The sequence below is a fragment of the Tenrec ecaudatus genome, chromosome 6, assembly GCF_050624435.1.
Source record: "Tenrec ecaudatus isolate mTenEca1 chromosome 6, mTenEca1.hap1, whole genome shotgun sequence".
Classification (NCBI taxonomy): domain Eukaryota; kingdom Metazoa; phylum Chordata; class Mammalia; order Afrosoricida; family Tenrecidae; genus Tenrec; species Tenrec ecaudatus.
This window is the reverse complement of record NC_134535.1, coordinates 73,475,411-73,486,105: the sequence shown is the minus strand read 5'-3', so window position 1 is coordinate 73,486,105 and position 10,695 is coordinate 73,475,411.

The following is a 10,695-nucleotide window of genomic DNA, read 5'->3' as shown; positions in this document are numbered from 1 at the left end:
CAAGCGGGGGTGGAAGCTTGTCAGACAGTAGTGTGGGCAGTTATCAAATGAAGGGATTTCACGTTTTCACATAACTGATTTGTGATTGTCCAGTTCATACCCTTTCCGGGAGATTTAACTGGATTTGTTAAATCTATAGCGAGGCAGTTATTGGAAGCTTGGCTTTGTTGAAAGGAACATGGCTTTCTAAATTCTAAACTCTCTCTTATCAAGAACAAGAATTCACGTGTAGAAGTCTGAGCGTAGCGCTTAGAGTAAGCATCGAGTATGGTGGATGCGCAGCAGGAGGAAGGGAAGGAGGGGGGGCAGAAAGTGAGAGACGAAGAGAAGGGCAAGGGTTTGGCCTAAAGGTCTTGATTGGAACTTCCCTCTCCTCATAACGGCTGTGAATCTTTGAGGGACATTTCCAAACTCATTGCCATTAGGTTGACTCCAACACATAGTGACCCTGGGAAACAGAGCCCAACTGCCCCTGTGAGTTTCTGAGGCTCTAACTCTTTATGGGGCAGACAGCCTCATTCTTCTCCTGGGGCATGGCTGGCGGGTTTGAACAGCCAGCCTTGTAGTAAGCAGCCAAACTTGTAGCCCCACTACTCTACCTGGGTTCCTTTGAGGGATTGGGATGAAAAAATAACCCCCAAAGTTTAGGGCAATCCTGAACAAGAATCTTGCTAAAGGAGAGAGTAGAACTGCTGTTTTGGGTTTCCAAGATTCATGTTTTAAATGTATTTTTTTTAATGAATTAGATTGAGGGCTTACATTTCAGACCATCAACTCTACATTCAACAGTTCAGACCACTTATCAACCCCATGCCCGTATTCTGTCCCCCTCCATTTCCCCTGATTTCTGTTTTCCCTCCCATGGACCTCCATCCACCCTTTCACCCAAGTCAACTGGTTAGTCCATGGCTTCACCTTTCCGCCATACCCACTGACTCCTCGGTAACCTTTGTCCAAAGTCTGTTCCCTTTGGTATGCAAATCTTTGTCTTGCTTTTTATCCTTGTAGTAGTGATTTCATACATCATCTATTTAGTATTTCTCACAGGTCAAATACTGTTTTTAACAACTTTACACATAAATTCCCTGTAACAATACCACAAGTTGTACTACTATGATTCTCGAGTTCCAGATATCAAAAACTAGATATGAAGAAGCTAAGTAGCTAGTCACCCAACTAGTGAAATGGTGGGTTTGGGATTCAAATGCAATCTAGCTCCAGTCGTGTTGCTCTCCATCATGGTGCCGTATTAGTTAGTAAGTAGCAGAAATGCTTGTGTGTGTGTCTCAGTGTTCATTCCTTTGCAGTGTGTAGCACTAGTCCACTAATGAATACCACCCTGGTGTTATTCATTCACTGTGGACGGTGTCGAAATTCTTTTGAGGCATTTTCAGTTCCCAGTTCCCTTATCCGGCATCTATTGAGGGCTTGCTGATGGGGGTCCCAAAGCTACTCATAGCCTACCTCTTGACCATCTACATGGTCAAAGAAGAGAGTGATAGGAAAGATATTGGTGAAAGAGGAGTTTTAAAAGAGAGCTGTCAGAGTGCTTAGTCTTCCTCTCCTTTCGCTTAACTCTCCAGTCTTAAGTCAAGTGAAGAAGATTCAGGAGGACTATGCAGAGAGTTGGATTTGTTCAACATGTTTCCAAGTTTTGGAAATGGGTGCTTGGCTCTCCTTGGGAAGTGTTAGAAGAGAGTCTGGCTGGAGTGTCCCTTGGCCATGGGGCAAGGAGAAAATGTTTGACAGAAAAGTACTCTTTGGGTTAGAGAGAGACCGCTTCAGGATGTGGCAGTGAGTGACTATCAGAGAGGAGATGTTCACAACAGAAGACAGTGTGCGGAGTCGACTTCTAGCAGCAGCAGCATAGACGTGAGGAGCAGAAGACCCTGATCATGCCCCATGAAAGAGAGAGCCTATGAGAGTACCCCTGGCCTTCCAGAGGGAACCAATCCCAACGACAGCAGCTCTTGTTATTAACTGTCAGGGGAATCCTGTCCCTAGCACATCATCACAGGTCCGGTGGGTGCAATTGTACAGCGATAATAAGTAAAGATTATAGTAAAGTCATAAAGAGCATGAGAGATAGAAGAGATTGAAATAATGGAGTCAGACACGTTTCATGGTAACAGTGCTCAGCCTCACTTGGTGTTCCACACAGAGGGAGATATAGATTTAATGCTAATCAAGACTCTTATATTCCCTGGGGTCATGCAAGACCCCTAATTACAGCTGAAGACATACGTCACAGGAAAGGGAGTGGGGTGATCTAGGGGTATTATACATGCAATAGGAAGAAGAGGGATTGGGGGTATACATGTGGCAAGATGGGCAGATCCTAGATTCAGGATGGCAGCCTAACATTGGATGTCACTGAGCTGGTTTGACCTGTTCCCTGGTACCAGTATCAGTAGGGTGTGAACTCCACCTACAGGAATCAAATAGATGATTAGAAGCCTTTAGGGAGAAGTAGCCCATTGTCCTTAGCAACAGGGAGCAGGCCTACCTGTGGTGGGGTGAGACAGCAGTCTGGCAGCTGACTGCCTTCAGGGAAGCAACTTGACAAACATCAGCTGCAAGCAGTGTCCTAAGTCTAACATATCTGGGGGAGATGACTTGGGAGAAATCTTTCTGTTTCCCACAATTAACAAGAGGAAGTACAAGCCTGTGGCCTTCTTTACTTCTCCCACTGTCCTCTGCCTGATAAGGAGAGGGGACAAAAACAAAAATATGTGCAACATTTTTGGGAGTTAATTTAGTCATTTTCTATTTTTGTCCGTATTCTATTTAAAAAATACATTTGTTTTTAAAGCAGTTTTAAGTTTAAGAACAATTGTGCAGAAAGTTCCTGTATACTTTCTCTTTCCCATACACACAGTTTCTCCTATACTACTAATACCTTGCACTTACATGGCACATTTATCACAGGTGAGGAACGTATGTTGCTATCTTATTATTGATTGAAGTCAGTAATAAGTCAGGGATGGGCACGGGGAGGGTGAGGGGAATTGGGAGCAAACAATGAATGAGGGATGGGGGAGGGAGCCCTAGAACTGATTGTGATGGTACACAACTCTTTTGAAAAAGCCACCTCACTGGGTAGGAAGGGAGGGGAGGGAGGGGAATAATGAGGAACTTATACCGGGGACTCAAATAGAAAATGTTTTGGAAATGATGATGGCAACATACGTACAAATATGCTTGATACAATTGATGTATAGAATGTTATAAGAGCTGTTAGAGCCCCATAAAATTATTAAAAAAATAAAAGCGGCTTAACTATGGAAGCGTATGATATGTGAATTTTATATCAAGAAAACCACTTAAAAAAAAGGGAAGAAATCAAAGTTGATGAATGGTTACCATGGGTAAAGGAAGAAGAGTTTTTGCTCAGGGGGCACTGAGTTGATGTTCATGGTGGTGGAAAAGGATATCAATAAGAGCTGCACAACACGGAGAATGTAATCAGTGGCATGGAATTGTACACACAGATGTTGTTGAATTGAAGAATGTCTTGCTGTGTATATTTTGGCTGCAATAAAAATTACACTTAAAAAAAGAAATAAAAATTATGGAGCCTCTTTCTGGACACATTGCATCATAAACCCTGGGGGGCGCTGCCCCAAATCTTTGTTTCAATAAGCTCCCCTGGTGACCCTGCTATCAGTTAAAGGCTGAGAATCACTGCTCCAGGTGGTAGTTTTGAGAGTGTCATTCTCCTTTTTTATCTGTAAAAAAAGATTATTTTTAAAATAAAAAAAGAAATCGCTCAATTAGTGTTTATTGAATAATGAATTTCAAAGGGGTGAAATATTGTCTCTGTGTCCCTTCTGGAAACATTTACAGAAGTGGTTCCAGCATGATGCTAACCTGCTGATTGTAGATTTTAATGCCCTTGACTTTGTCCTAGGGGAAATGCCTGGAGCAAACCCCTTTGATCTCAAATGGTTGGTTATTCCAAGGTGTTCGCACCTCCCTCGTATTATTGTTCCTCTTACAGACCTATTGTTTGGCTGACAATTGAGCCAGAGGGGGTGATTTCCTTCCAGAGTTCTTTGTTAGTATAAACGAATCCGACTGTTTTTTGTATGTTGATCTATCCTGCCACTTTGCTGAATTTTTCAATTAGTTCCAACAATTTTCTTGCCAAGTCTTTGGGATTTTCTATGTGTAGGATCATATCACCTATAAATAGAGAGCAGTTTACATCTTTTTTTAGTGGCAATTTGGATGCCTTTCATTTCCTTTTGTGGGCTGATGAGTCTGGCTAAAATGACCAGCACCGTATTGAATAGGAGTGTTCACGAAGGGCGTCCTTCTTTGGTTCCTGTTTGAAAAGAGAATGCTTTCAGTTTCTCTCCATTGAGAAACATCGTGCTGTTCATTGATTACATATACATAGACCTCATTTATTATGTTGAGAAAATTTCCCTTTATTTTTATTTTGTTGAGTGTTTTTTTTACCAGGAATGGGTGTTGGAGTTTTTCAAATGCCTTTTCTGCATCAATTGACATGATCATGTGATTATTTTCCTTTGCTTAATTTATGTGGACAGACAACATTGATTATTTTCTTAAACAGTCATGGCATATAACCCACATATCACACAATTCTATTGATTGTTTAAGTTGGACTCTCCTTGTGTTAGGCTGGGTTGACTAGAGAAACAAATCCTGTGACACACAAATGTGCGGGTCTCCACGTGGCTCCTCCAGCCCCAAGGCTCTGTCTGTCATCAGCAGGGCTCCATGCAGCTTATCAACAGGAATGTCTAACAGTGAGAGCGAGTTTCTCTCACCTCCCATGGAGGAACACAGGAGTTCCCAGAATCCTCACGAGAAGGCCATGCCCACACAGAGGGATTATTGTCTATGACATGATTGGCAGGTGTGTTAGTCTGGGTTGACTAGAGAAATAAAATCATAGACACTCATATGTGTATAAGAAAGAGCTTTATGTACAAGAACAATTGAATATCGAGAAAACATCCCAACCCAGTCCAGATCAAGTACATAAGCCTGATATTAGCCCATATGTATGATACCAATCAATACATTCCTCTTTAGACTCATGCAACATATGCAATGACGCTGAATGCAGGATGATCACAGGCCAATGGGTGGAAAGTCTTGTAGATCCAGTGGCGGAGGAAGCATTTTAGCATTGGCAGAAGTCTCCATGTGCCTTCTTTAGCTCCAAGGCTCTAGCGTAGCTTCATGTGTCTTGCCAACAGGAATGTCTTACAGGGAGAGAGTGTATCTGGCTCCAGTCAGATATTTATCTCCTTAGGGCAGTGGTTCTCAACCTTCCTAATGCCGCAAACCTTTAATACAGTTCCTCATGTTGTGGTGACCCCCAACCATAAAATGATTTTCGTTGCTACTTCATAACTGTCATTTTGCTATTGTTTTGAATCTGATATACAGGATGTATTTTCATTGTTACAAGTTGAACATAATCAAAACATAATGATTAATCACAAAACAATATATAATTATATATTGTGAAATATTTATTTCTAATTATAAATAAATGAAAATTTGTCTTGAAGCATGGTGTAGCATGGGTAACAGTCTTAATATAACAACAGTAAACTACATTGCTACCTTTTGCGACAGTATGAGTAAAAAGCCAACGTCTCGGTTCCTAAGACCATTGGACAAATGTGTTTTCTGATGGCCTTAGGCGACCCCTGTGAAAGAGTCATTTGATCCCCAAAAGAGTTGCGACCCACAGGTTGAGAATCGCTGCCTTAGTACCTCCAAATGAGGTCATCAAGCCGTGACCTGATTGACAGGCTAAACTCCACCCCTTCACTCTTAAGTCTCAAATTGACAACAGATTATATAACTACCACAACAAGCTAGACTCCACCCCTTTGCTCCAGTTGACAGGAGATTATGTAAGTGCCACACTCCTTGAATGTGTTCCACTTGGTTATGATAAAAAAATCATTTTATTGAGGGATTGTACAGCAATTATCTCAATCCATCCTTTGTGCCAAGCACATTTGTACATTTGTTGCCACCATCATTATTCTCAAAACATTTTTAGGCATCTGGAGTTGGAATCACAGGACTGACAGGATATTTTGGAGGAGACGATTTAGAATGTGTTTCTGGAATATTGCATTTGATCTTTAGAAACACCTAGGAGCTGACAGTTAGGATAACATCTATGAAAAATCTCAAAAATTAAGCTAGGTTACTTTTCTCAGTCTGAACTAGTGGTTTGCAATATTGCCCAACAGATTTTAATTGCAAACAATTCAAAGTTACTGAGCAGGATGAATCTAGCTAATGAAACCAGCTGACCACCCATTATAGACTCTCAATACTGTTTATTCATTAACACCTGAAAATTGCTATTGTCAACAAGGTATTTACTTCGCTCCATCACATCTCAAAAGAAAATAGTCATTAGAAGTAGAGTTCTAGGAAGATGATGATATTTATTTATTTATAATCATTTAATTAGGGGCTCATACAACTCTTATCACAATCTGTACATACATCAATTGTGTAAAGCACATTTGTACATTTATTGCTCTCATGATTCTCAAAATATTTGCTCTCCACCTGAAGGTGATGATATTTAATACATAGAATAGAAGTTGTTTGTAGTTAGGGCTTGTATATGATTATGTGTTTATACATTTGGGGATCTGGAAAAATCCATGAATATCAAGGGTCCTCATATCTGCCCTGACTTTCTGAGTACTTTATCCCCCATGTGAACCGTTTATACCATCAATAGCTGCCTTCCTTGCCAGCCCCCTTATTCATGCCTTTCAATGCTCCTGGTTATACCTGTCCTCTTTCCAGCTACAACTTGTTTTTCTGAGGCAACAACAGTGACCATTTCCTAAACCAAGGGATGCTGCAAGTTGCATAATCTCATCTATTGTAGTTCAATGCTTTATTGGCCCTTCCTCGCAGAGGATAAGCTGCCAAGAGCATGAAGCCCGTGAGTCACTACAGAGGAAGTTGCCTCAACGTGTAAAGCAGGAATTTTTCATGCCGCCAGGCTCCTCCCTCTAGGACAGTAATCTAATTGACGATATGAACAAGAGTCTGTCAACATGCTCCACATTTCCATGGAAGGATGGCTTAATGTGTGCGTAAAATTGCTCACCTGTTACCTGTCCCTCTGGGCGTGAGGCTGGCCACAGTCATCCATGTGACCAGCTGGGCAAGTGTCTACTCTGTCAAGCCAATAACAAGCATCCTCATCAGTATCATAACTTACATTATTAGCACTTACTTCTCAGCAGGCTCTGTTCTAAGCATTTTAATTCTCACAATAACTCTGTGCGTTAGATGCAATTATTATCCCCATTTGATAGATGGGAAGGTGCCGGCATTCATGGCTTGATAAATTAAAAAATAACACTCCCACTTTCCTTAATTTCCTTCTGAATACACTCCCTATTCTCTGAACGTAACCACCCACCTGGTTTCAATTCCGTTGCTCCTCTACATTGTATTTTTAAAACTGGCAAACACAATTTAAAGGGGAGATGGCATGCCATGATTTGCCTGCAGTTTTACACACCGCCGTGCACAACTTGGGGTTTCCTTTTTACGCTTAACAAAGTGAAATATCAGCTTTCTAAAGGAAAGTTTCTGGAGGCATAGCTTGGAATTTGTGCACAATAGCACCCTAAACAACTCACCAGGGGAAAGCTCGCAACCCACAGCTGTTACAAACTGCCTGTAATTCAAAATTTTCCCAAAGCTGTTTCTTAGCTGGGCCTACACCCTCCGAATGCAATTATTATATTTTAACTAATCATTCTTTTTGGTTTGGTTTTATAAAATCGACGTAGAGTACCTTTGTGACAGGATGGCGGAGAGGATATGGGGCCCCTTTCTATTGAGATTTAATATAACACAGTTCAGGACATGGGTTGGGGAGGGCCATATATTAAAACAAGCAGTACATTTCCTTCTTAGGTGAACCTTGTTTTTCTTTAGAAAACAATTTTGATGGTTTCTTTGGTTATTAAAAGAGAAGGCACACAATAGCACGATCAAAGACAAGACAGTGAGAGACCTGAATGGTTCTACAATATATTTTATAAAAGAAATGTCAGATTGTCAGCGACAGGGAAACTGAGGGATGGGGAGGTAGGGCGGAAGGTTAATAGAACAAAGAGATTAGAAAACAAGAAAAAGAAGGCTGATAATTGGCAGGAGGTCAGAGAACTGGGATTTTCCAAAACAAGGGTAACTAATATTCAATTTTAAGTAATCTACTATAGGTATTTTGCTTCAAGTCAACTCCTGTTTTTCATCTTGGAACCTGTCTGGTAAAAGCATGGACACCCTTCCCCCAGACTGAGTTTCCCAGAAAGGGGCTAGCGCTGCGAACAGCCACACCCTCTAAAAGCACAGACCGCCCATTGCATTGTTCCTAGAAGCAGAACAGACTGACCTGGTCAGCGAGCAAACAGTCATGTACGCCCCACTGAGCAAAACTGCACCTTACATCAACTCTCCAGAAGCTTCAAGGGTGGGGGGGGCTATAAACCCCCCTCAAGCGCTTCACTTTACTGTGGGCTGTTGAACCCGTGTCCGCTTGACCCCAATAAAGCCTGCTTTTTAATCAGTCCTCGGCGAGTATGGTCCGTCTCTTCTCGTTTTGTGCCTCAGTTTACCTAACAGAAACGTTATGAGAATTCCCTGCTTTCTGGAGTGGTGCCTGAAGTAAATTTAGGAAGCATTGTGTCCCATACTTTCATTGACTCAAGACACATACAGCACACAGATGGAGGAGTCTAGACAACAATAAATTAGAAAATTCTGCAGGAGCAGGAAATTATATCACTAAATGACGACAAGAACCATGACCTCCCCCTGAGAAGGATCAGACATGTTGGAGGGATCTGTCTGTCTCTGAGGGTTTTTCAGGGGAGCAGAACTGTTAAATAGGATTTATTACAGGGATTACAGCGTACACACCTGTGGGAGCTGGGGTGGAATTGTACGGAAGGCTGACGCCTCCATGTCTGCTGTGGGTATTGAAATCTGTAGATCTTCAGGTCAGGAGAAAAGCTAAAGAGGGAGAACAAGGGTAAGCTAGAACCGTCATCTGCTTCTCACCAATCTCTACAGCACACACACAGACACACATATAGACACACACACAGACACACACAGGCATACACACAGAGACAGCCAGACAGACACAGACACACAAATACAGACACACACAGATACACACACGCACACACAGACACACACTTATAGACACACACGCACACACCGGCACACACAGACACACACACAGACACACATATAGACACACACACAGACACACATATAGACACACACACAGACACACACAGGCACACACACAGAGACAGCCAGACAGACACAGACACACAAATACAGACACACACAGATACACACATGCACACACAGACACACACTTATAGACACACACACGCACACACACACACAGACACACACACACACACACACAGACACACACACTTAATTCAAGACTCAGCGAAACGGAAGAAAAGTATATAGCAGGAGTTGGAGGAACAATGGGCTTGACTGTAGCCCTGTGCCTATAAGATGAGCTAGCTGATCAGTGATAAGATGTGAACCATCTGAGTGTCCAGCCATCAGAAGACCCCCCAAAAATAATCCTATCGATATGAATGAGGAAGGTTGGAATGGAGACCCAAAGCCCATCTGAAGACAATTGGATATTCCCTGATAGAAGGGTCACGAGGAAGACACAAGCCAGTCAGGGTTCAGTGTAGCACCAATGAAACACACAACATTCCTCTAGTTCTTTAATGCTTCCACTCCCCGCCCCCCTCCCCTCCCCACTATCATGATCCCAGTTCTACCTAACAAATCTAGCTAGATCAGAGCCATGTGTACAGATAAGAGCTCTAGACACAGCAAATGCAGGACAGATAAACCCATTAGGATCCATAATGAGAGTAGTGATACCAGGAGGGTAAGGGTAAGGTGGTGGGAAGAGAGGGGAAACTGATTAAAATGATCTACATATAACCCCTTCTAGGGGAACAGACAACAGAAAAGTGGGTGAACGGAGACAGCGGTAGGTGTAGGACATGAAAAAAAATTTTTTTAATGAATTATCAAGGATTCATAAGGGAGGGACGGTAGGGGAGGGAAAAATGAGGAGCTGATACCAAGGGCTCAGGTAGAAAGCAAATGTTTTGAGAATGATGATGACAACAAATGTACAAATGTGCTTGACACAATGGATACATGTATGGATTGTGATAAGAGCTGTAAGAGCCCCCAATAAAATGATTTTTTAAAAAAAGAGTGCGGGCACGCTACACTGAAGTTCAGGATATTATGGCACACATACTGGGTGGCAGAAAGTGGAGTCACGCCCCCATTTTCACACCTTGTTTCCTGGACTAAAAGACTAAATGTGGGAGAAACAGGACTGCGTATTGACCCCTGGCAGGGAGCAGGTGCCACCCCCCCCTGATGACATTACTTCAACTGTGCAAGGTGTTGCAGTCCAGCTGTCATCTAGACTACATCTCTTGCAGACCACTCCAGCCTGTTACCAGACCAGTCACTCCAGGGAGCCAGGGGACATGCAGGTTGTGAATTCTATAGCATGAGTCCATTGCTGCATTTCGATGACTCTTACATGACGACCTTGGTGAGAAATACCTCAATGCGAGTCTT